The sequence below is a fragment of the Harpia harpyja genome, chromosome 4 (genome assembly GCF_026419915.1).
Source record: "Harpia harpyja isolate bHarHar1 chromosome 4, bHarHar1 primary haplotype, whole genome shotgun sequence".
Lineage (NCBI taxonomy): Eukaryota > Metazoa > Chordata > Aves > Accipitriformes > Accipitridae > Harpia > Harpia harpyja.
In genome coordinates, this window is record NC_068943.1 from 63,077,404 (window position 1) to 63,105,094 (window position 27,691).

Consider the following 27,691-nt stretch of genomic DNA (forward strand, 5'->3'; position numbering starts at 1 on the left):
GCAACCAAGCCCCATGCAGCTGCTCACTCACCTCCCTCACAGTGGGATGGGGGAGTGAATCAGAAGGGTAAAAGTGAAAAAACTCGTGGGCTGAGATAGATAGAGACGGTTTAATAGGTAAAGCAAAAGCTGCACGCGCAAGCAAAGCAAAACAAAACAAGGGATTCATTCAGCACTTCCCACGGGCAGGCAGGTGTTCAGCCATCTCCAGGAAAGCAGGGCCCCATCACGCATAACGGTGACTTGGGAAGACAAACGCTATCACTCCGAACGTCCCCCCTTCCTTCTTCTTCCTCCAGCTTTATATGCTGAGCATGATGTCATATGGCATGGAATATCCCTTTGGTCAGTTGGGGTCAGCTGTCCCAGCTCTGTCCCCTCCCAGCTTCTTGTGCCCCCCCAGCCTCCTCGCTGGTGGGGTGGGGTAAGGAGCAGAAAAGCCCTTGGCTCTGTGTAAGTGCTGCTCAGCAGTAACGAAAACATCCCTGTGTTATCAACACTGTTTCCAGCACAAATCCAAACCATAGTCCCATGTGAGCAACTGTGAAGAAAATTACTCTATCCCAGCCAAACCCAGTGCAAAATGTGAATTTAAATTATGCTGAAGACAATCTTCCAGTTAACCAAGGCAAACAGGTACCTCGTCAGTCAGGCTGAGGAGCCAATTCTCACCAGCTCCTTAAGTCTCTTGTGCACTATTGACTATATAAGCTGTCTTGACCTTTTGAGCTTCTTCAGTAAGTTGGTAGTCCTTTGAAAAACTATCAAACAAACAAACCCTAGTCATAAATTAACCCAGGGCAGTCATATTTTTACTCCCACTATTTTGTTAAATCGTCTACCCTCTTTCCTCCACAATTCCAACAGAAATACAAGACGAATGGAGCCAAGTGTCCTAAGTTTTATGAGGCCTCTCATATATGGACAGTTTCTCATTTTATGAGCTATGCCATTGGTCTCCACTCAGGAAAGGTAGGTACCTCAAAGGAGGTATGTGAGAAGAATAAGGAAGAGGTCTTTTAAGATTTGTGGTGTTTTCTTTAACTATATGCTTTCAGCAGAAATGGAGATCTATCATAGGAGCAATCTACCTCTCTTAACACTGAAGTATACTGCAGCATGTGGCTCAAGCCATGAAGTGCTGGCTGGCTCATCTATGTAAATTACAATTTTTTTAGCCTTGTGATTTGTTAAATCAGTTAATACATATTTATACAAGGCTACAGTCACTACTTGTAGCAAAAAGGTACATGACTGTGTTAATCCATTTTGCTTGCTAACACGATGATAGTCTATTTTAACAGAGCTGCGGTGCTTATATCACAAATGGTCCTTGTTTTCTTCTACCTTAAGTGCAGTCTCATCCAATGTATTGATGCTAGTAGTTAATGGCAATTGTAACAGCAAGAAAGCCTGGAAGGCCATGACACTTCAAGAAGAATACAGAACAGAAGATAATTCTGCATTTGGGAAGAGGGGGGATCCAGCTTATTCTGTAACTCTGAAAATTAGAAAAAATAACCTAAAAATTTGAGAACAAAAGTTCCTACTTATTATACTTCTTATACTTTAGGTGCAGGATGTACCACAAAGTCAATATGGTTTGACAGGAGGCACAGGTTCTGTTCCAGCTACTGGTACTGAGGAATTGTTTCACCCTGGGGAAGTACTTTGACTAGTCTATGTTTGTTTTCCTACACCCTTAAAATTGAAGCTCTGCAGGAAGGTTCTTTCCTTTCCATCAGATGGTCATGTAACACCCAAGATGACAGAGCCCCACCCTGGACTGATAGGCATTTTATTTCCCAAAGCAAGAACAAATCTGGAAGTCTCTATTGTTTTCCCACAGCAGTGTTAATTTGAGTTGTATAAATCTCTGTGATACATGTGAAGCTTTGATATGGAAGCTAGGGAAAGACAGCATCATGTTTAGCGTCCCTTTAGCTGCCTCTGCAGGATCATCCCATTATCCCTGTGGAGACTTTACTTGCCTACCTCTGCTGCTTCTTTAAAAATCTTTCCTCAGGACTCATGTAATATGTCACATTGTTCTAATTGATGGGGGCTGACAGGATTCTTTTCAGGGCTTGTCAGTGCTTCTCTTTAATTAGCCAGAAAGACCACTGCTGAGTGACAGCAGTGTATTCTTCCCACAGGCTCCCCAACCCCAGCTACTACAGGGCACGTGAGATGGGACATGAGGGTAGCAATCAATTTCTGGTTTCCAGAATAACATTGTCAGATGATAACCACCATGATGTCATGAAGCCAGTACTACAGTTGACGGGAGGTTTTCTTAAATTAGAGACTTCCAATGCTGCAAACTTACCCTCCTCTTACAGTAATTTTAGCATAACTATAATCAACATATAGAATGAAACAACCACAAAACCTGTAGATGTTTGAAAGATTCTTTTCTTTTACATATCTGTGGTTTTCTTCTTCCTCTTTTCTTGACTTTTGGCATGTGTGTTTTTTCATATATTTAGTATTTATAACTAACTAACTTGCCCAAGCACTAGGGCAAATACTAGCTTATGATTCCTGTGGAAGTGGAAGAAGTCTCGCTGACAACATTCACCACTTGCTTCTTCTGTAGACAGAGGATTTGTTTACAGCATTATAATACGAGGTACCTGGGTAACCAAAGCTCTGGACCTCTGCAAGGTCTGTCAAACTCAGACTTTGTACGGTTCCCTGAAGAGAATCATTCATGCTTTATTTCCTTGTTTTCTGTAAAACAGTGCTAGAAATATTTATACACATTACAAGGAGTGAACTTTACATCACTGGTGTATGACTAAATGCCAGGAAAATCTCAAAAACTGTTAAGTATTCTTTTAATAAAATGCAGCTTCTACATTACGACAATACTAATGGAATTATTTTACAATGTGAGTGGAAGATGCCAGAATTAAAACTAAAAAAATCCAGAGAAACACAACAGAAAATGAATCGGCAGTTCTCAAGAGACTAATTTAAGGCATAAAGAACGGTGCCTTAATCTTAAATGGAATTCTACTAAATGTGAAGTATTATTAAGCTATCTATTAATCTTACTAAACTGCCTGAAAATTCTAATTTAACTGTAAATATATATGTAATTTAGAGAATTAAATATAATATGGACAATAAATCTCTCAGGCATTTGTGTACAAACTACGGATGTGGTATTTGCAATACAAATATGACACACATTGAGTCACTTCAAACAACATGATCACAAGGGGAAAAAATACAGGCCAGTGTCAACACCTTGTTATCTCAACATTGTAAATGTTGCCAAACTCAGCTGTTACAAGCTGCTTCTTCCATGGCATTTCTTGCAGATAATAATACAGGCTGCAACTACTACAGAACCTGAGAAGAATTCAGACCAAGAACTCTCTCCCGCTGAAGAGTTCATTTAAGTCTGTTCTTTAGGCCTGTTTCTCCATCATTAAAATCTGTAAGAATTTTAATTGCCAAGTACTTCCCAGAATTAAAAGTACAGAGATTATTTTTCCTTACTCTAATTTTCATCAAAATATTAGTGACATTAGAGAAAAAAACCCACCACATTTCTACTTACACAGGCTGAGAAAATTCTTTTTGTGGTTCTTTTTTTCTGATGGAGGAAATCTACCTCCTCTATAGGGAACTAGCAGCGCTCATCCTTCCTGGCTGTCACTTGGCTGTACATCAGGGCAATACTGCTTCGCTTTTCCAGATTGTTCCACTTGAGAATAATCGCTGAAACGAACCCCGACTCAAACCTTTCTGGAAGTACCTCTCCCTTCTAGAAATCCTGCTTCACGTTATGATTCATTTACAGCAGTGTGCATGATACCAAACAGGACAAGTAAGAAAGTTCCTGGATACCTGAGCAAACTACCTACCTACTTCACTTGCCCTCTGTTAATCTTTTCCTCCTGAAACTCTTTTTCATCATGACAAAACGTTTTCTAAACTTTCAAATAGGTGAAAGCAAATCTGATACAAGAACATTCCTGCTTTTCTCCTGGCACTCTGATATAGATGCCATTACCATTCATCTTCAGAAGCAAAGGTACCAGGAAGGAATGTGGGAAAACGTCTCTGCCACATCACCCAGAACCTGGCAGAGCAAAGAAAGGGCTCCAGAGTTGGCGCCCCTCCTCTTTACCAATTCATCAAAGTCAATTCATCTCTCACTTTGCATATCTAACTGTGTATTTACAGAACTGACATAGCATCTCCTCTTGCTGCCAACTATGGTAATACCATGCCTTAACTACTAAACTGTTAGAGTAAAGCCATGACACCACATATCTGGGCATCGTAACTGTGGTTTATACTACCTAAGATATGGAAATATTTATTTATTAACCCCTCCCCCGTAGGTAATATTAAACTCCATCCATCATATAGTTAAGTTATTTTCAAAGTTGTTGCCTGTTTGCAAAACCAAAACCCAAGGAAAATTGATACACATTTAAAAAAAATAATTAACAGGATACATGATGGTGAGGACTACTACAAGGATTTTACTATTTGTTTGCAAAGGTTGAGTAAATTGCCTGTATATTATGCAGTCTTCACAAGCTCTGAGCAGTAAAACTGTTATTACACTTTGCACACTATGTACCTCTAATACCCAATCTGAAGTTCATTTATCAACAACCACTCTTGTGTAAACAATCCACAGAGAAACCTGACTTGTTTTCACTTGTTATTGATGATCTTTCAAAACTCAGAAATTGCCTCCTCTTCAATTTCCTACCACTGAATTCTTAGGTAATCACCTCATCAATAGTTCTCAACAAAAATAATTGTTTCCAGAGCAAAACTCCCCCCAGATTTTAGGCCCTTTAAATTGGTCCCTCTCTGTGCCTCAAAAGTGTGAATAATAAAAATATATATATAAAAAAAGGCTCAGAATGTGTATGTGCTTTTATTGAGTCAGAAGTGGAGAAAAGTTTTCCCAGAACAGGATATGGGGCAGGGAAAATGAAACACAGGCTGCCACTTTTTAGGATATGTATATTTTTTTCTTTTGACATGAAGTTCAATCTTCAGTCTCACTTACACAGCAGTACAGGTCATTCAAATGCTAATAAGGTACTCACATTCACAGCCAATCCCAAGTGTAGTCAACTAAAGCAAAAGGTGAAGAGGAAGTGAACTTTGTATGTCTTTTAATGAGGAGATGTACCATAGGGCAAGGAGTGGAGATTTACATTAACTGCTTTATCCTCACCTGTGGTCCACATCCCTTGTGTCCCTTTCCTTCACCCTCTCTTTTTCACTGTAATAGCAAAGATGCTCTGAAACCAGAGCTGAAGTAACCACTTTTAGGTCTCTGAACAACTTAGGAGCTGTGGCAAAACCTACGCCATTTGGTTTTAAAAAAATGTAAAGTATTTGTTACTAGGACAAGAAGAATATAATGGGAGGGGGTGAGGAAGGATAAAGGTTCAAGAGAGCGCATTTACCTTGATGACCCTCTGCCTTCTGTTTTAACCTACTCAGGACTGCTTTGGAGGCTGTTGTCAGAAGTGTTCTTTTCCTGTCCCAGAACCGCTGCTGCCCAACTGCAAACTAATGGAGAGAAAGATGTGCACGCACCATTGCATCAATACTCAGTCACACACAGCAATCTGTCTGACGAGCTCTTCTCCCCCAAAAATGGAACTGAGAAGGCATGTAATCTCTACTTGTCTGAATTGGGAAAATCAGCTGACTGCTGCCCAGGTAGCTCTCATAGCTTTTGATGTATCAACATTGTTCAGTTAGCTGAAACAAGGCTATATGGCCTTAAAAGTTTCACATTAACATCTCATCTTGCTTCTAAGTCGGAGCTGGTGGTTTCAGAAAGTACATCAAATGATTAGCTGCTTCTCTGCTGAAAGTCTGTTTCATCATATATGCAGTCCAGTGTAATTGCAGTAATAACGTCCACATGAAAACTACAGATATGCATCAAGGTATGTTCCAGTTAATACTGAAACTGAAGTGCTTCTTTCTATTGACTTCAACCGATGGATAACCATGCCAGAGGAAATTATATTAGTAATTTCTTTTGTGCGGTTTACACGGGGCTAGCTGGTAAGATCTCTGAGGAAGAGACCGTGCCTGCCTCTGTGCTTACAGAGTGCAATAAGACCTCCAAGCAGAATGTATAAATTATGAGTAAACATTAATAAGTAACCAAATGTAAATATAATAACTACATTAATAACTAATAATATATTACATAAACAGGCTAGACCCATTGGAAGAATGCAGAAGCAATAACATTAATGATTCTTTCACAGTACGTTTATTACTTCACAGCCAGAATGGAACAAACTTACCTCTTGCTGGATGTCTTAAGATTTCAGTGCATAAAGAATGATTTAATAAGGACTTTGCCCTCAGGATTAACTCACAGCCACGTACAAAATAGAACTCTACAACCACTGTTTAAATGTCCTTAAAGTAACCTAAACATTTTATTTCTAATCATTATCTCTGAGATTCAGGATGAGGTCCTCACAGAAACTAACACCTGAAGAGTGTGGTCAGGAATAGCCCAACACAAGACAACATTGCAATAGTTCTGAAAATGCAGGATAAATGTCCCTAAATGCTATGCCCAGCTTTCTGCCTATTACCATACTTAGAGTGCTGCAACTAAACTAGCAGCTTAAATCTATATATACTTTTGGAGCTGTAATTTACAAGTTCAGAAATGTCTAAAGTCTTTGAATAGAACATTTTAACAGCAGAAAGGAACTTGTACTTTGAAATAAAACAGGTTTTCTGAAAACACTCTTTGACAAAATTTTTTGGAATCTCTGCTTTTCAATTTATAGTTTTTCTGTGTTTCCTTCCTCTATTGCACACCACCTGCAAATAGTGAAATTGCCTGAGCTTCATTTAATCTTATACTACTAGGAGAATCGAATTCAGTCATGCTTCTGGAAGAAACAAAGTTATTTTTAGTGTAATGGTAATATATAATGTCATTTGTAGCGTCATTTGGCAACGACATTTTTACTTCTATAAAAGATGTGGAAGAGTTCATGGCCAATTATTCTTTACTGAATATATGTTATTATATTATAATGCAATGTAGCATGAATCTGTATTTGAGTTTATTGCATAATGAGCTCAATCCTGCTGACAACGACATTGATGAATGCTTTGCCATTGGTTTCACTGGAAACCTCAACATGCCTGATAGTTGACTAATAAACACAAGTACTCTCTTACACAGACCATTTCTGATCAGTGACAGTAAAATGATTATATCATGTCTTTGGTTTATGCTACCTATATATGTAACCAAAAACTATTTTCAAAATGCTGGGGTTTACGTCTTACAGAATTTGAGGATGCTTTAAAGAGATTAATAGAAATAGTATGGTGGCCATCTCAAAGTTATTCTGTTGAAGAATGTTGTAAATAGATATAGATAAGCAGAGAGAAGTCTTAAAAGATGGCTGAAATTCCTAGAAGTAATCAGAAAGTGAGGAAACTACATTTAACATGAAACTGATTAAAAAGCAAATACAAGGGAATTACACTAAGCAGAGGGAATTACACTAAGCAGCAGAACGAATGTTTAATGAAACAGATTAAAATGTTCACATTTTTATAAATCATCCAAGGATTGCTCTTTACTTTATTTGTGATGAAATGAAATCTGAAACAAGGTTCTACGGCCAGAATAAACATGGATGGATGTGGGGCACACCCTCAGCCCTCCCCCAGTGCCAGAGGCTCTGGAGGTGAGGTAACGCCAGCCCTGACATATCTCCCACCTCCCCAACAACCTGACCCAATGTTGTCTCTGGAACAGGTCTAAGAGTGACTTTCAGGCTACATCTGCACTACAAAATGGTCTGGAGATTGCTCCTCTGCCCTGAGGCCATCTGCCAGAGCAGTGTTTCTGTAAGGCTAAAACTCTCATTATCAACTCTCTTATTCTCCAGCACAGGATGGCTGGACCAGACAAAGCACCAGGAATGGTCCTTGGCCCATAGCACACCCTGAACTGCACCAGGGTATTTTTTTAGGAGAACACAAACTGGTGAGAGCAAAACCGTGCCAAGAAGTAAGCTAACAGATCTGTGTGCCAGCCCTGATCAGCGCAGACATAGTTTTTGTATCCCACAGCGACAAGGAACACATGGTTCATCAAAAAAAAAAGTATGGCCCAGCATTTCCTCTGGGTAGGCTCCATATATTACTTAAATGAAACTTCATGAAACTTCCACGAAACATGAAGGAATGGTATCTTGCTGGAAGCAGAGTGGGTCTCTCCCAGGAAGGAAAAAAAGATCCTGGTATAATTGCAGGATGCAAATTAAATTACCAAGCACACCTCGCTATGCCAGCACAGCCAGCCGAAAAATGCGGGTTTTCCTCTGCACTTAGCCAGCTTCGTTTCAAGCAAGCTTGAAAGACAAAACTTGCACTAATTTCAGGGGGGCTTTTCCCTCTGTATGGGATGCAGAACAGAGCCCTCTCCTGGTAAGCACTGAAGATAATTGAGGACACCCCTGGCACCGTATTTGGCACTGTCCGCAGCACATAGATATGTGATGAAGTATTGAATGTAAGCACTCAAAATAAAATATTAGAAAAGCTCAGCTATTTGGAGCCATGGAACCTTATGATTGAGGTCAGATTTGTTTGGATTAAAAAAATATATGGAAATTTAAATAACACTCAAATGATGGCATACTTGAAAACTGAAACCAAAAAATAGGTTATATAACATACTTAAAGGCACAGTTGGCACTTCAAGATCACAATGACTAGCCAGTCGTAACCTGCTTTTGAACCCACAGCTGAACCCTGCATGTCGAATTACTGAAAAGGGTGGGTCACCTTCTTTTTAAACCTGAAATCTGATAACCAGGGCAAAAGAACCCCCATTCATTCTTTCTTTTTATGACTATAAAGCCATGAAGCATCAATAATAACCTTAAGTATACAGATCAACAAACTTTGCCTAATTAACACACTTTTGGATTTCATACTTGAACCTGAAAATAAGAAACCATACTTCAAAGCCCTGCTTTTGTAAAACAAAATTTACATTAGGTACCTAAGCTGGATGCGGCATATGGTAGGCACTTCAATAAATCATACTAATGATACATTGCCAAAATAGTGGCTGTCTGTCATTAGATTTTCTCAGAATAACTAAGTATAATCCCTTTGCTTAAACAACAACAACAACAACAAAACCTTTTTGTCACTGACATGCAATGTAAAAGTATATTGATTTCATTTCAAAATTATTTTTAAAGATTCTAAAGCCCCTATTGTTAGTAGTAACATATGCAAACATGATTATCTGGAACCATACTACTTATGGCTGTAATCTCATTAGATTTCACAAGGTAAGTAGGGTTGGGTCTATAGTATTTGGATGGAAGACCTCCAAGGAAATTCCAAGTTACTTTATGAACTGGTATTTGTGCAGGGCAACATTCGCTGCTGACTCAGTACTGAACCAGCATAAAGTATACGATCACAAGTGCTGTCTTTATATAAGAGGTAAAACCAAGGATACCAAGCACTTGTGGTCATTAAACACCCTATGGCAGTTTTTGCAAGTGTAGGAGTGCCTGGCCAAATACCAATCTAGATAATTACATCCTGCCTACTTACATTCCCCTGTTGCTTTAAATGGATAAGGTATTATTCTTCTATTCTTGTGTAAAAGTGGATCCTACAGCCCTTCCTTGGGCTCTGTTAGGACTATTTCTAGCATGACCTTCTCCATGCAGGGCTCTATATGGTCACACAAAGTCATTTATATGACTCAGTATATTGTACTAGATTTTGGATTTGCCACCTTCTGAAATCACTTCCCCTAAGCTCACTGGAATTTACTTCAGCCCAAAGACACCAATGTAACCAAAGTCATCATTTAATTCCTACCTGTGAAAGTCATATTTACAATAAATCACTGTGAAAAATTAGTGTTTGGTTACGAGATCAGCTTCTGTAGGACTTCCTTCTGTACACGTGACCCAGGCCAAATGCTCATCAGTTCTGTGCATGACCCTGCCCACTCTCACCAAAATCAACAGCAAAATAGCAACGTGGTTCAATGACAGCAAGGCCAGGCCCCTTAATGGCAGACTTGCCCTGGGTCCATATCAAGTAACAGCAGTGCGATTCTCCCATCCCTCCTCAAATTGAAACGTTACATCGAACAAAGATCATATATAACCTTTTCAAGTCAGCTGTATCTTACATTTTAAGAGAGGGTGTAACAGATGGTTAAACGCTTGCTTTAAAGTGGTATGTCTATTAAAACAACCCATGTTACTAAGGGACTGTTCCCCATAACTGGAATTTGCTTCACTGAAGTGGAAGGAAACCAGACTTCAGAAAACCTTCATTATCGTGTTCGAGTACCTCACATTAGACCACTGCCGGTCACAAAAGTCCTCTCAAAAGGAAGGAGTTGTTAGCACATTTCCCTACAGAAGAAGCCCGTTAGCAAGATGGGTGCTGGAGTTAAGTCATGACAGTTACTCTGCGGCAGGGTTGTCAATCGCAATTATTTCCTGCAAATCTCAGTTCCCCCCCCTGCCAGTTACTCTCTAAACTCTCAGTTTCAAAATTCACTTCATATTTCTGGCTTGTCCTACACTATGTCAATTTGAAGGCTGGCTTTCGGGGGCTTTTTTAGTTTAAATGTTTTTCTAGCTGTATTTGTGTAGGTCAAAAGAGTTTTCCAAGTCTGTTCTCTTTCGGAGTGGCGACTCTCCCAAGACAGCAAATACAGGGTTTTTATAGACTTGTTTTCATGAAGATTTAGTCATCTTAAGTCTGAAATTATTTAGGAGAAAGATGACCATGTTAGTACAATTAGTTGAATGCAAATTATGAAAATCAAAGGCAGACAGCTTGAGCAAACTTACGCTTCAAATAGCATCACTGGATGCAAAGTAAGCATACAGAAGGCAGGTAGGAAAGAATCTTCAAATATCCATACCTTGTTTTCCTCATTTCATGTGACTTGCTGACCTCAAAAGCTTCTGACATTCAGTACTTCTGAAAACCAAGACTCTTCTCTCACATCTCTCTCCAGCTATAAGGCCTAACTTTTGCCTCCTCTTTTGAACTTCTGACTTACACCCTTTGGAGAGTGAAGTTAACTTGCTAGAAGGAGGGTGATGCAGCTGGTTGAACAAGGCCCACCCAATCCACTCAGTGAAATAATACTCAGGAGATAACACAAGGTGAAGGGTAAGAGTATGAAACATGACTAAGCAATGATGGATTTTCTTCCGCTTCCCCACGCTAGGTAGCGAAGAGGACCAAACGCTGCTGCTGAATATCCAGCAGAAAAGAGCGTTCAGTTTCAAAGCGGGAAAGGACTTTGTCTCCATCCCCGCTGACCAGCTGGAGAGGAAGGAGACAAACGCATGCTACCAAAGGGTACAGCAGCAGGTCCCGTCGTTGTGCAGCGCTTGATCGTGCTTGATTATTCATATACTCCCAACCTTCCCCAAAATTCAGGGTTCCCTTACAGTGTTGGTCGATTGTAGAAGAAACGAAAGGAAGAAGTGAAGTGCGGACTTCGGTACCTGTACCGGAGTGGCTTAGCGTCAGTCAACCGCGGGCCGCCCGCCCGATGCCCTGCAGGGCCCTCTCCTCCTTCGCTCCCACCACTCCTGGCTGCAGCTGCCAGGGGGTAGCGAGGGTGAAGGCTCCAGGCCTCGGGCCGCGAGGCCGGGGACAGCGGGACGGGCGGCGGGCGGGCAGGGACACTTCGGAGCAGCGCGACGGCCGGGCCACTCGGGGGGCCGCGGGCGGACGGCGGGCCGTGCCCGCCACGCTCTGCCGGGGGCCGGCGCGGCGGCAGCGCAGGCGTGCTGAGCGGGGAGGCCCGGCCCGGCCCGGCCCGGCCCGGCCCGGGGAGACGGCGGCGGGGGCAGCCCGGCTCCGCGGCGAGCAGGGGCCGGCACAGGGCGCAGCCCCGGCGGCACCCCCCGGCACAAGTGCCAAGCGGCGCCCCGGGGCCGCGCTGGCTCCTGCGCGCCTCGCCCCTTGCCTCCCCGCTCCCGGGACGACCTTTTTGGGAGGGAGGGGGTTACCTTTTCTTAGCAAAGTCCCGTCCCTTGCCAGGGCAACTTTCTACGTGCCTGTGCCTGAGAAGCAACTAGTTGCACTCGCTGAAGTACGAGGAGTGTTGGGCTTCTCCCGTACCAGCCTCCTCCTCCACCTACCCCCCCCCCCCCACCCTCCGCCCCGAGTCTCCCCTCCCGTTTTGCTCCGAGTTGCGCTTTATTTGTGTGTGGAGAAAGGGGGGCGGCGGGGGGGGACACGACTTGTAGAGGGGATGTCCTGTTTTTGCCAGAGGAACAGTGCAAAAGGGGAACCTCGGCTCGGAGAAGGGACGAGAATAAATAAATAAGGAGCAGCCCTAAAATAAAGGTAGCGGCATATCCCGGCAGCAAGAAGGTGAGTGTCTCTCTGACTTCCCCGTCCCCGAGTCTCCGTCCCACCCCTTCTGCTCAGAGGTGGAGGAAACCGGTTCCCTGTCGCATGTGCATGTGTCCGTGGGGATGGGTGTGTGCGTGTGCTTGTCTTTAGGGTGTATTTAGCACTGTTTTCGTGTTGGGCGGGTGACAAAAAAAAGTTGCTGCAGAACAGACGTGATGAGAAGGAGCAGCGGAGCCGTCCACCGCGGGGCAGAGACGGGCTTTCGCCCCCGGCCCCGCGCGAGTTTAGTTGCAAAAAAAAAGTGGTCTCCGGTGGGGACGTGGTGACTTTTTGCCCGTCCGGCCGGACTTTCTGCCTCTCTCCAGGTGACAGTCCCTGCCGTTTTGCCCTCAGCCCTGGCTGTTACCGTGGCTGCTGGGGTAAGCCCCGAGACGGGCGCAAGCCGTGCCGGCTGCCATCGCATTGTTCCCTGCTTGCGCCTCCCGCCCACCCCCGTAGCGGCGAAAACGGGGGGCCCGGGCTGCGCCCCGCGAGCAGCCGGGGGGATGCCGGCCCGCCTGGGCCGGGCGGGAGGGGAGGGCTCTGCCGGCCGCCGGGTCGCCCTGCTGACCCACCGCGCCTGTGAGGGCCAGGGCTGTGGCCGGAGCCGGGGCCGGCTCGACCGGAGGCTGGGAGGAAGCAAGTTTTCTGGCGGCGGGGAGGCGGCCTCCGGCCAGAGCGGCATCAAAACACGCAAGGACCGCAGCGAGCCCCTTCCCGAAACACCCGTTTCTGCCGGCGAGGCTGGGCTTTGGGCAGCGCGGGGGCCGAGGCAGCTCGGCCGGGACCCGCAGGCACAGGCGGCGGCAGCGGCAGCGGAGGTCGGTTCCGCCGCCCGCCCTCCGGCCCCGCTCTGCCGCAGCCGCCGGCAGCGCTCGGGGGTCTCCCCGGCCTTCCTTCATTCCTTCCTTTCTCCGGGCGGAGCGCAGCCGGCGTGCAGCCTTCGGGGTGCCGGTGGATGGGGCAGGCTGCCTGCCGGCCGGCAGCCGCCGCCGGTAGTGCTTCTGCAGCCGCTTTTCCCGGTGCCCGAGGGGAGCGGGGACAGAGCCGCCCGTTGTTTTTCTTCCTCGCCGTTTCCTCTCCCTGAGGGATCCCTCTTGCCTTTCCCCTCCCCCGCCCCGGCTTGTTTTTCTTGTGGTTTAAAGACAAACCGGTGCGTTTTCGGGTTTGTCCTACCTCGCCCCCGCCCCCGGCGCGGGTCCCCGCTGCGCCGGAGGACGCAGGCACAGGAAAGCCCCGGCGTGGGGGTCCCGCCGCCCTTTCCGCCGCCGGTGCGGGATCTTGTGTTTTGGTTTGAAAGCGTTTCCACGTGGGGAAGCCTCTCCGCGTCTGTGTGTGTGTGTGTGTGTGCGCGTACGTGTGTGTGTACTTGATCCGCGAGGAGGTAACAGGATTCTCCGTGTTCAAACCCAGCGGGCTGTTGGCCATTAATTCGCCTCCCGGGCTGTCATTACAGACACTTCCAAAATCAGATACCCGCGGAAAACCGCCGGCTGGGTTTCACAGGGCTCTGGCGGCGGTTGTCCCCGAGCCGTGCCCGGGCGGCGGGGGGGGGGTGGCCCGGGGCCGCCGCCCGGCACCCACCCGCGGGGGAGCAGCCCCACGGCGCCTGCCGCCGAGAAGCCAGAGCGGGATCCCACGGCCGCGCCGCTGCCAATCAGTAATTGGCATCTAAAGTTTCATTTACGTTTATGAAACTGCCGCTAAGGGCCAAGTGGGTACGGTGCTGCCTTCCCGTTATCCCGCGGGCAGGATTTAAAGCGGAGCCTACGGAGGTACGCGTTTGTTTCGCGAGTGGCGATGTGAAATAGCTGGTGTTTCCAGAAATCCTGGGAGGGACGCTGTACCAGACAAGGCAGCGCCTCGGCCGATTCGAGTTTAAGCATGAAGTCATGCTAGAACAGTAAGAAACCAGTATTTTCAGTGTTCTGAGTTTTGTTGTACATGTTTCCCTTGCTGAGACTAGAAAGTCTGTCTAAGATAAACTAATCGACAGTTTAGAGTGAAGCGTACAAAGCAAGCATCTTTTCTGTATGGTAAATATTTTGGGGGGTCTGACCTCAGTGTTTATTTGTTACTTGAAGAGCATACTTTGCTTTAAAGCTCAAGTTATATCATTGTTTCACTTCCTTAACGCTCAAACGAGAAGTTTCGTAAAATTACTGTAAAATTTTTCTCCTAGTATTTCTGAAAATGCTGCCGAATAACGAATGTTTGCATACCTACAATATGTATCATACTGTAAAGTGGAAATACAGATTGACATTTCTCTCTCTTCCCCGTGAGTCTTCCTGTATGTTTGACATCTAACATTAGCCGGGCTACGTCCGAAACAGCTCTTACTGCTTTCTTTTGAAAATTCTGATATTTATGTTACCAAATGTTCTTCAGTCAAATTTAATAAAAATGAAAGAGGAGTATGTTGACTAATCTTGTATGTATCTTTGTTCAGATAATTCATATGCACTTATAAGTTGTTGTGTGTATGTGGTTGTACTGCTGATACATTTAGTTGAAGGTTACCCTTGCTGGATTTGTATTTATTAATGGCTTCACAACACTTTGCAATAGAAATTTATTCTGCTGTATGGATAACGCCAGTGGGATAGGTGAATTCTAAACAGGGAATTTAATGAGTAGGAGACTGGTGGGTTCCCAGTTAATTGCGGTTCCCAGTTAAAATGTTTCAAACAAGGCAACTAGAAATACAGCTATAGATAGTATCCCTTTGCATATTTTTAGCCTCTGATGCAAGCTTTGAGAGCTACTCTTTAAACTTTACACAACTTTTACCTTTCAGTCCTAGAATTAATCAATGTTAAGCACCAGCATTTGGTATGGGAAAGGTACCTGTGTGTTTCCTTGATGAGCTGGTGGTATTGCACGATGTTCAATCTTCCAGTGTTAAAATTTGAACTGATTTTTCCTCTATTAAATATGAAAGTGCATACAGAAAGAAGAAAGAAATTCCTGGAATTTCTGTCAAATGCTCTAGGAGTGAAGTACTAATTTTTTCTGTGTTATCTTTTTCTTTCTTGAAAGTAGGGTTTTTATGAACTCAGGGTAAAACAGGTCTCCCTTTTTATAAGGAGAGTTTATTCAGCATACCTCTATATTGCAGCTGCTGATCATATTTCATAGAGCTGTTAAAGCACTTAAAACCTAAAATTAGGTACTGTCTGGTAGTAAATATTTCAAATCACTCCTTGAAGAAATAAATAGAGAAGTGGGCTTTAAAAAAAAAAAGACGTTTTGAAATATATCCTTGAACAAAAGTAATCTTGCTTTGCTTTTACTCAGAATAATGCAGTTACAGTCTAAATCACTGATTTCAACAGTGTGCTTTTTCCTTAGGTTTTCTTCATCTTCTGCACTTTTATTGTGATTTTATACTGACTTTATTTGATATCATAACCTGGTACTTTGTTCAAGCTATGGTTACTGCAGCAATGCTTGTATTAACAGGTATTGAATTAACTTCTAACATACCTGTACTTCCAGTGAGTGTTCTTCTGATACTAAGAACTGAAATGTAAGTTCCCTTGCTTCCTGGTGTGCATGTTTCTGTAGGGCTTTTAATTGCAGAAGGTGTACGCTTGCTTTTTTCCAGTTTTAAGATGAGTTAATTTACAGATTAGTGTTTTTAATTTGTGTGGTTTTTTTGTTGTATGGTAGTTTTCTATTTGTCTTTTAGTTGAACATGGGAATAGGTTTATTTGCTCATTATAATTAATTTTTAGTATTGTCAGGGTTTGCAAGAAGAATGCAACCACGGGGCATCAGACTAACAGATATCTGTCAAGTTGATCAGGTATTTTTAAAGCTTTTTGAAAGGTCAGCTCTAAACCAAGTCTGGTAGAAGAAACACTCAAATGTCTTTGGTTTTTACTTTGTACTTGAGAATCCAGTGTTATTTGTACATATCTATAATCTTCTTGCCATTTTGCATTAGAAAAGCAGTATTTATGTTGTGCAAGTGGAAGAAGAGTTTTGATATTTGGTCATCGATTGAGAGTTTTATAAGTAAACTTTTAATACATGGTATTAACTTAATAGGTGCTATTTTTTCTTTTTTTGGATTTAAATATTGTGTAAATGTGTGTCCAACTTAACCTTTTCTGTCATTGAAAAGCGCTAATTGATCTTGCTGGCCCTGACATAATAGTATAGTTTGATATTTGAAACCTTTCAGCTTTGGCATGGCCCTTTAATCACCCCTGAGATTTCAGGGCATGGTTCTACTGAAGGCATAAACCGCTACTCTTTTTAAAATTAAATAAAAATGGTTATTAAAAATAAATTATCTTTATGGTCTTTTAAAGTCAGTAGATGTTTTACTTATCAAAGCCCCAGGCTTTACGATATACATTAAAAACTTTCTGATTTACTCATATGTATTAGGTGACATTTTAGATATTGCTGTACAGAAATCAGATTTTTATGAAATAATTTTTTGGCCAAGTCCACACTTCTGTGTTGCAATGTTATTAAATCTGTCATTAAATCAGAAGTGCTTAAAGGAACTTGGAAGCAATTTGCAGTGCGAAAGCTCAGATACGAAGAGTGCTTATCTGACAAGTAAACAATAAAATTTATTTGAAAAGGCAATAAACCGTACATTTTTAGTCCACATTGTAGGTTGTTGTGCTGCCAGAAAGATTCCTTTTGGGATGCCTGTAGTACAGGACCTTGGTGAAAACTATTTTAAAGCAGTTTCTTCTTTTTATCTCTAAGCCTGAAAAATGTGTCGAATAGCCGACCCGCCTTTTGCTTTAATGTTAAACAGTAAAATTACTTTGATGATTGATTATCCTATATGAAAATGCATCCCTGGGCAGTCTCACTCACAGGATTGTATATAGGCTAGCTGTCAGACTTTTGAGCAAAATGTCAAATGCTGATGGCTGTCTGAGGTATACTAAAATTTAAGCATTTTGTTTTCAATTTGTTTAAAATTGCTTCATGATAAGGGAAGATTATAATGAGGAGTGATTATCTTCAGAACTTTCGGAGGTCCATATACCAGTGAGAGTAGTATGTATTTGGTTTTAAGCTACTAGGCTCAGGTACTAGACACTAAACTTTGATTTAGACTGCAGTTACCATGGATTTGAAAAGAAGGATTTTGGAGGTTTTCTGTGCCTAAATGCCTTTGGAGGTCTGTGTCCTTTTCCTAGAATTAAAAAAATAAATAAAATTGTGGTGATTTTTCATTAAGCAGCTGTCCACAGAAGTACAGTGTAGCGAGTAATGTTGCAGGACTGTGTAGGGCTGTTTAATTGGATGTAATTTAAGTGCTGTCTCTGAAGAACTCAAGTCTGTCTGGGCTGACTGAATACTGCATCTTTACACCAGGGTTGCCTCCTATTGTGGCTGGACTATACAATTTGACTAATTTGGAGCAGCAAATTGCAAAAAGACCTCCCAAGGCAACCTGCAAAATACTCACATACAGAAGACTGATTTTCATGTAGGTGATAACTTTTTAGTTACGTATTTAAGTTAATATGCACTAGTTTTTTTGTCAACATTAAAATTTATTACTATTGTGACGTGACCCAGTGTAAGTTGACATTGTCAGCAGTGTAAAGAATTACTGCTGCCTTTTTTTTTAATTGGGTAGACGCAGCGAGTAACTGTTCTGCTCTTGACACATATATAATTAAACCACAAAACCCTACATTAAAATACCATGAAGGGTCTGATTCAGACCACAAAAGTAAAGAAATACAGAGCTGAGTTTGCAACTTTTCAAATAATTCTCCTCTATGACTATGTGTATATAACTATTGAAATCAATGCTGGTGCATGAGGTAATTGGAAACTTAACTTGATGTTTTGTGCCAGATCCTTAGCTGTTGCAAATTGGAGTAGGAATGTTGAAATTACTGGTGTGGTCTCACATTATGCCAGATGAGTATCTAGTCCTCTATTAGTGCAGTCTATTTTTTGGGGGGGTATTGTAGTATACTTTATAGGTGTGAGATCACATGCACAGAGAAGTGATCCAGTAATACTTAGAAAAAACAAAGGAGGGTTAAGTATAAATGTCCAAATCATATATTCATGTTTTCTTCCATTTTAAGACATTTTCATACTCTATGTTAGAATATATCTTTTTATTTTTTACAGCATTTTACAAATGACCACAGAAATGCCTTTTACAGTAATTGTATTCCTGAAAATGATGCAGTTAGTTAGAAATATTGTTAATTGACTCTATTCTTTTCAGTCCTTTCAGGCAACTTCATTGGTCATAGAAGTGAATAGTCAGGTTGTGTTTACTCAGGGATGTTTCGTGAATGCCAAGCCTATTCAATGAAGCGTGTGAAGTCCATTTATCATGTTCAATCCCTCCTGGATGTTCCTTTTTATTTACTGTAGTATATTCCCAGAGAATCACAGAAAATTAAGTTCATCTTACTCCCAGGTGAGAGTGGCTAAACCAGCCTCTGTACACTCTGGTTTATGCATCCTGACATCACGCTGTATGTGAGGTCTTTGTCCCAGCTCTCCTGAGTGTCCCAGCATAGACATGGTTTCACAAAACCAGGCACAGCCCAGGCAGATTATGCACATTTCCTCTGCCAAGTTCTAGCAATGCAACTCAGACTCAACCTAGTGTTCCTGTTCTGGTCTTCTTAACACAGAGAACTAGGGAGCTGGAAACTAATAGGGTTGAATGGTGTAGAGGTTTTACAAATGGAATAATTATATTCTGGGAAAGGGTCTCCAAAATAAAATTTCCAGGTTACCCCAAGGCAAGATTTGGAGCTGTGGTAGGTTGCCCAAGTGGAAAGATTAAAGTACTTTTCCACTTAGCCACCTATTTTTATGTTTATTCTAATCTGGTGTGATAGAAGGAGCTGTTGTAATGTTTGTATTAATTTCCTTCAGTTGATTGCCCCTTCGGAGAAGCAATTTTTTTATTCAAAGCACCATCCGAATGCTGAGCTCACTGTGCAGCGGTATGGCTGGGAGTCACCTGCAATAAGAGCTCTTTCAGCTAAAATGGCCAGCCGATGTGTTTCCTAGTCATTTCTGGTAGCTATTTAGCTATGATTCAGCTTGTTTTCCAACTTTCTGATTAAACTATAGTCTAATTTCTCCAAGGGCTAGCTGAGTAGCCAGATTTTTGGCTTAAGAAAAATGAAATGGAAGGAGTTACTCCTTGATAGTTGTGAAACTACCCAGCTTTTTGGGGTCTTGCTTAGGTCTGCATTGAAGGAAGTCCAAGATTAGGACTGCAGCTCAAGTGATGCTGTCAAATCAGGACTAAGCCTGCAGCAGTTTGACTGTAAGGTCTGTAGGAAGAGGGCCATCGTTTTGCTCTGTTTTTACATAGTTTGCTAGGGGTATTGGTTCATATAAGCAGTAATAGCAGTAATCTGCCTGTGACTAGTTGCTGTGTGTGACCACCTGAATCTGAAGTTCCTACATCCATCCGTTTTCTGTGGCAGAGGACGGAAGAGCACGAAGCTATGGTTTCACATTTGGTGGCAGTGCTTCTTAAGCAGCCCTCACCCCTCCTCTGCCGGCCACTAGTTTAAGCTGGATCCGTTCCTTGCTGTGGTTCACAAACAGCTGTGCTGGCACGAGGCAAAGGTCGGAATGAGTGGCAGCACCCGCGCTGCCGAGCCTGGCACCGCCGCTGCAGAAATAGCTGCGGAACCACAGTCTCCGTTACCTAATCTGCCACCTCTGTTAACTGAAGTGCAGGGTCAAGTGTGCGGGATAGGTGGAATTTTTCAGGACGAAAACATTGTCTACAAAAACAATCCCTTGATCTTTAACCAGAAGGTTTTGTTGATGTGGGTTTTCTTAACTAAAACTAAAGTCGCTGCAAATAATTTGCAGATATATGTGCAGGTTAGAAAAATAGGGAAAGTTATGGTGCCTTTGGAGGGGACAGCTATGATGTTCTCAAAGGCAGGCAGGAGTTCGGATGCGATACCAGACAACAGAGCTTTTCCAGGTATGTGTGCCGCTGTCCAAAAGAGGGGCTCCCAGGGGACAGGCAGAGCGTAACGGCACTGGGAGGAGAATGTCATCGCCGAGGGCTGCACCGCTCATGACGGGCTGCATTCTTTTACTGCTGTTCCTGGGGAAAGAAGTGGAATAATTTCTCAGAAGTGGCCATTACTTAGCTGTCACTGTACACAAGTGCTTAATTTATGGCAACTATTTTTTATTAGTCTCCACTGTCACAAAGTATTAACTTACATGCTATCACATTCCAAATGCCTTTTTTATGTTCTTCCCATATAATACTGAAATATGCATGCTATACCACATCACAGGTTTATGAACACTCGAGCATGCCGAAGTAGCCATATTATTTTTGATGTGAGTACAAGTTTGATTTCTAGAGATAAGAGTAGTGATGTAATAAGGTTCTGTAAGGGGTTTCAGTTGACGTGACTATTTGATTAATAAACTTGAAGGATACAAAATCAACTTGGCACAAATGAAATGGATGAAACAGCAAACTAAAGCATAGATTTCAAAAATACTTGTTAATGAGTCTTTAAAGAGGACACTATAACAAAGAGTTTTTCAGAGGCTAGTCATCAAATCAAAAGCTATTTATTATTTTACTTGTGACACAAAGATTAGTGAGTTCTACAAGAAGTAATACCTTTGATTAGATCAATTGCTGACCTAAGAAAAGAGATCTGTCTTCTTACAAACTTCCTTGTACTTCGGTTGTTAGACTCTAATGCCTACAGTACTGCTACTACAAAAACTGAGGGAAGAGTAAATAATGAAGAGAGCAGATTGCTAAGAGTAGTCTGGCTCGTTCAGCAAACTGAGAGCAAGCAAACAGTATGTGCTTCACTACAAGCCAGCGGTTTATTTAAAAAAACAACTGGAGTCCATAGAAAATGATCAGGATGGTATCATAGCCAAAAAAGGAGTAAGAATTTAAAGTACTAGGCAGAGTGCGAGAGGTGTCATTACCTGTGTAGGTAGTATGGGTGCAGCTACTATCAGAAGGCTGTGCCCTCTTCTAGCTTTAGAAAGGATGCTTGAAAAATTGGAGATGTTCCAGATATAAGACCAGAGGAGTAATTAAACAATTGGAAAACATGTCTTCCAGGGGATGAGCAGATTTTTAGTTTACCAAAGGAGAATGTAGCATAGTTTGATCACAGCTAATAAATATCTAAATGGAGGAAAGGAAATCTGGGAAAGGATCCATTGTCAAAGCAGTTGTCATAATTAAAATCTGGGAATACCTGTTTTTCACAATTACTTTGTGTTGCACATTTGATACTGGCTCTCAGTAAAAGAGGCTCGCCTGTGGGATGGCAAGCTGTTCCATGGACTTCACGTCATTTCAGTTGCGTATGGGGACTGCTGATGGGCCAGGAACCAAAATGAGTGCAGACAGCTTGTGTGAGGTTCGGCAGCAGAAAAAATGTAGACTACACAGCACTTCTAATATGGGTTTTAGCATTTTCTTTGTGCTGGACAAGGGTGGCACATAGGAATTTTGCTACTTTTCATTCATTGTGTTCTGATGGTTTCAGGTTAACTTGACAGCCGCGGTGCAGCAGTGTTAGGTTTGGTGAGTAATAATTGTCCTTCCATTCTGTCAGAAGCCGCCCGAGCTGCGTGCTGGCACCAGCAGGATTTCCTTATTCTGGGACAGTTTTACATTCACATTTTTTGTTTCCCATTGTTCAGTAATTCCTTGAGAATGGAACACTTTCTCAAATGCAATATTTAGGGGTTACTGTCAACTTTAATTAAGAAAAAGGCTGTATTTCTCCTACCAAGCCAGAACCAAAGTACCCATGTTTATTTTCGGTGGCTTTACTTTTGTATTTCTTTCTGGCATTTCAAAATGTTCCATTGAAGAACTGTATGTGAAACACATGCAGTAACAGGAATGGCAGCTGCTGGCCAGGAGTGGGCAGTGACGCTAACAGCTGAAAAGGAAGGGCAAGCTGCGAGCTTCTGCCTTCATCAGGATGTTTCTAGGAATCTTAGCAAGTATTTGAACTTCTTCGGTAACTATCATTGCATACTCCCACTGCTGAATACACTCTTCAAACTGTGGCATGGCTTTTTAAAACAAATAGGATGTAGAGATACTATGCTGTAACAGCTTTCATTTTACCATGTGATTGGATTCTTTGGGTTAATTTATCCAGCCTTGTAAAACTGCTTTTTGCTTTTACCTGGAGGATGTGCTCATTTTTAGGTTCTCCTAAATTCCTAACTGATACGTAGGTTTCTGGTTTAGAAATAACCTTTGTTGTTATCTTATTTTTATGTCACAAAGTGATTTTTTTTTAATGTGTGAAAGGTAAATTTGACATGTCTTTTGGGGAGAGGATATAATAAATAATTAATATTTTCAAGTTGACAGTGTCGCTTTAAATATTCTGGCTAACCAAGCATAGCCTTTTTCTTTCTGTTTTCAGTGGCTTGTTTATAAAGAACTGAAATGTTTTATTTGGTTTGTTTTCAGCTATTTTCTACCAAAAAAGAGAAGGAAAATGTCTCAGAAATTAAGCAAAATATGCTGTGTAGTAAAACGCAAAATCCTTCCCTCTAAAAAAATCTAGTTGTTCAAAACATTGAAATGGCCAGCTAGTAGGAAAATAAAATTTCTATTAAAATTCTAAAAGAGTATGCTTCTATCTGTGGCATCTTTGCATTACTTTTTTTTCCCCCTGGGAACCCTCTTTCTTTTTGGTAAGGTTTGTGTGGGTTTGATCAATCATGAGTTTGAAAACCCTATGTTAAATTTTTTTGCAAATTAATTTCCCTTAATTTTAGGGGAACACAGTAGGATTCTAGATTCGATTTGTTTACAAATCCAGGCCAGAAACAGTCTCAGCATTTGTTTTCTTTATTTCTGGCCAGAATAATCTGTAATTGATTAATCTGGAATGAGTCAGAAGAGGTCTGTGTAGCTGCATACCTTATCTAAGTGTGAGTGAAGAGGTCTCTCACAGTTGGGAAGCCCCCAAGCATCAGTGGATTCGCGGCTCTGGTTTCAATCTTGGCAATTTCACGGCGTATTGTGCAATGTTAGGATAAGGGAGGAATTGCTGAGTTTATAATTCTGTACTCTGAAATTTTTAAAGCTAATCCTTTTTATTTGTTGCACAGGTATGGGATGGGAGTGGTAGGAAGAGTAGGGGAGTCAGTTTTAGCCATCTTTGGGTACCTGTAAAATTGGTACCCTGTTTTGCAAGAGAGAGAAATGCTGCACTGAAGTATTATTTCACCTAAAGTAAATGAGATACAGTGCTTGCAGTTGTTTACCATTTGCCAAGAAGTCTTTCTGTTTTCTTGGTTTCCCACTTGTTTTGTTGTATGATGATAATGGGACAGCAGGCAGATCTCTTGTCTGAGACCCTCTCCATTTCTTACCTGTTTTACGTACCTAACTGACACAGAGATCTCATGGTGTGTGTTGCTCTGCTTTTTTGTCTTGATGCCTGCTTTTTACTGGTACCAAATGGTTTTGTGGTTTTGTGACTTGTTTCTAAGTTAGAAGTACCTGATGCAGAGTGGAAATATGATCTTAATTTTTCTTGAATAAAATATCCACAAATGCCACATAAGCAATGCCACCCTTCAGGAAACTCAGTTCAAGGAAGCAAACTGCACTAAACTGACAATTATACAAGTGTTCACCAAAGACCATGCAGAATTTGCAAGACTGTGTGTAACAAATATATAGTGACTGGCATGAAAGCCAATTATTTGACTTGAATTTTGAGAAATTTTCAGTGTATTACAGTTTGTTTGGTGGCATGAATTGTGTCTGTTTTGATTGCTGTATTTAATGTCTGGCAAGAATTAACGTGCTCAGAAAGGAAGATGGAAATAACAAATTATGTCCCAGTTATAGATGTGTAATTTTCCAGGGGAGGAAGAAAGTAAAAGGAAACTAGATGAGCACAGAACTATAAACGCGTGATGGGTGTTGAAGATCCTTTCCCTGTTCTTAACATACATCATAACCCAGTATGGATAATTCTGTTGTCTCAAGATGTGGAAATGGCTGAGCTGTGTTACCAGGAAAAAACACTCTTTTATCTCCAGCAGGGATCATAGCAAGACCCTAAATCTTCTGTGAATCTGAGCCTCAGGGTTATCAGTGTCCTGATGATAGAATACTAGGATTTTATTTTTAATTCCTATTTTGGTTTTTGTGCTAATAATATCTGACATTGCACCTTGACACTTACTCATTTCAGAAGCATAGCTTCTGTATACATTAGAATATATACTTTCTACCCAGTTTAGACATATGCATGTTCTTATGCACATCCATGCTGATGCGCATCCATGCTGGATACTGTGCTGGGATGAGAATGCTGAGCGGGTCCTGAAGGGTGCCCTGTGCAGCCCCCTCCATCTAGCTAGTACGCTGTCACACATGTATTTGCTGTGAGAGCAAGGACTCTTCTTTATAGAGGAAGTGGCTGGGTCCGTTTGCTTTTCAGCATATCCTGGAAATTCCTCCTGTATTCCTTCCCTGTAAATGAGTAGCAGGACAGTGTGCGTGCTTGCAGTAGGCAGGAAATTCAGTAGTGCTCAGAAGCCTACGGAAGTTGCGTGAGTTGTTGTATGAACTCCTTGAGTAATTCTGCTAATTCAAAATAAGGAATAACGTGTCTTCTCTATTTAAGCAATCCATGTGCAAATACAAGTCGATGTAGGCAGGTGCTCAGCAGGACACAAACCCCAGCCAAGATGATCTGCTTCCACCAGGGGCCACTGGATGTGCTCAGAGCTAAAATAAGCTGGGGATGGATGGATGGATGGATGGATGGATGGATGGATGGATGGCACGGCATGTTCTCTTCTCAGCTGCAGGCCAAGGGCTCTGGGTGAGGATGGAGCTCAGCATTTTGGAGGTCACTCATAGATGGAGAAGTGGGTCCCAGTTGTGCTACCAAGGGTTCCAGAAAGCTCTATAAGTTCTCTAAGAGTAAAATTCTCATCCTCAACGAAGCTAAAAGTGGGCTGAAACCAAACTGATCTGAAGAGAGCTGTATCTAACCCTCTAGAGATGAGGACCTGAGGAGAAAAAAGTATTAGAAGAGGAGGAAGGGAAAGATGAGTATTCCATATTCCCCTTAATTCTCTAGTCTGTGGAGCAAGATTTGTTTCTGCAATGCAGTATGAGTTTTTCGGGAGGCTCATTTCGCTCATCTTGATATCGGGGGTAAACACCAGTTACCTCAGCTAAGCCTAAATACACATGCAAGATTCCCAAGCCACTTCTACTTCCTGCAAGAATCCTTCTGATTAAAAGGAATGTGAAAAGAAAAATTTGAGAGCTAAAAGAAATTCAGAAATTCTGTATATTTCTCTCCACCTGCCAATTTTCCTCAGGAAAGCAGTACATGTCCCTGACTAGGTCATACTGTCAGGATGGCTTTGCTTGCCTTTTTAACTGTTTATTATGTTTATGGTATTTAAAATTTGTTAGTCATTTGCTCTCTCTTGAAGTTAGATACAGATAATAATATTTCTTACTTTTTTTTCCACTAAAGAAGAGTTGTTTTTATTAGGGTTGACACTCCTTTCAAGAAAACACAGTACTTGTGTAAGAGAAAACACAAAAGCCAACAAAGCTAAAAATTAGTTAATATAAATATATATAAATATAAATTAGTTCTAAAATCAGTTCAAAATATATCAAGCAATAGCTTTTCTGAGATTATAGAGAGCTGAGTTTTCATTTTGCCTTACAACATAAGATAAGAAAGCTGATGTCTTCTTTTTCTACCAAAGCATGGACAGTTTCTAGAAAGCCCCATGATTATAATTTTGTTTATTTTAAAAGTGTCAGATTAGTATGTTTTTCTTATTGACTTGCCTGCTAATAGTTTCACTTGAGTTTTGAAGAAAGCTATGTTATAAAGCACATCAATCTCATTCCTCATCTGGGGCATGGATCCTTCTTCTTTTCCAAATGTGATACTATTAGGGACTGGGAAAGCAGTATGTTTTTGCCGTCCAAAATACAGTTTTGGACTGTAGATACAGGCTAAGTTGAAATTCTAATAAATCAGCATTTGGTTTCCTTTTCTTTTAATTTAGGTTATATTTTATCTTTTTCACATGAGACTACATGTGATGTGCATGCAGACAGCTAGAAGAATGTTTTCCTAGGTAAGCACTGATTGAATGTTAGGTGGTGCCTCTTTGTTGCTTGTACCCTCTCTCCTGTTCCTTCAAACAAATGAGTTTCAGGGGAAACAACTAGCATGAAATCATCTAATTTAGTGAGATTGTAGTGCATATGCACAAGTTTCTTGCACTGATTCTAGAGCAATTAATTTTCTCATTACCTGCCTTGCATAACCTTTCACAGTGCCTCAGATCTGCTCTTCACTCTCCTCAGATGTTCTGTAGGAACGGTGCAAACCCACAGCGGCTTGCCTTAGGCTGGGGGAGTTCAGACCCTGGAGCCTGTCCTCATTTGTTGGTACCTTACTGCTGCACGTCCTGCATACGTTCAGTTGCAGTTATAAGCGCTAAGTACTTCTACTATCACACGTTGCTGAAGTAGAGCACTAGAAAATGAGAAATTGCTCTATTTGTGACCACTTCTCACTTAACTTTTTGACTCTCAATCTGTGGCTGCGATAGAAATGAGTTCTTCTTTGTGGCTATGAGTTAATCGTGTTAACCACAGCGTCCTCCTTTCTCTTAATTCTTTAGGCTTCTTATCGACACATTTCAAAATGTAAAAAACAATATAGTAAATTTGACTGGGATCCTGCAGCTCCTGTACTATAATGCCAGAGCATCACCATGACACAACCTCAGTAGAAGTAGGTGTTCTTCAGATGAAACAGAATAAAAAGAACGTGACAATGTGCCCAAGGGGATCATTATCTGAAAAAAATTGTTGTGGTAGAAACTGAGGACCACGCCCCCATAATTTCATTTAAGAAGACCAACTCCTAGTGGACCAAGAGAGGACTTTCTTCCTAAGTTTTTGGGTTGAAGTGAAAGGAAGGAAAATTTTTGTCTGTTGGCCAAACTCCTCTTCCAGATGATGGATTCTTCTTGGAACTCCATCTCTCCATCTGGCTGACTGGAGGGCCTGAAGCAGCCTCTGAAATAATCTTGGGAAACGCCAAGTGCTTTAGGGCTGTTTTTTATCTGTGGATCCTCAAGCTTCACATTCTGTCTGGAGCCTGTGAAAGTTGCAGCACAGGATATTATTAGACATCCCATAGAAAAT

General features: G+C 41.8%; 1 protein-coding gene across 18 annotated transcripts in view; it reads left to right on the top strand.

Annotated features, from left to right (window-relative positions):
- The first annotated feature begins 11,852 nt into the window (after positions 1-11,852).
- The window catches only part of EYA4 (EYA transcriptional coactivator and phosphatase 4), a 160,717-nt gene continuing 144,878 nt past the window's right edge, over positions 11,853-27,691 (top strand). For 4 of the 18 annotated variants that reach the window (XM_052784399.1, XM_052784401.1, XM_052784405.1 and 1 more), the window contains exon 1: positions 11,862-12,438. The gene's annotated coding sequence lies outside the window, so the exon portion shown is untranslated. Of the gene's footprint in view, positions 12,439-13,881; positions 14,363-15,924; positions 15,992-16,217; positions 16,271-26,555; positions 26,611-27,691 lie in introns of those variants that run through there. The other 14 variants (XM_052784391.1, XM_052784402.1, XM_052784403.1 and 11 more) reach the window with 11 other exon arrangements.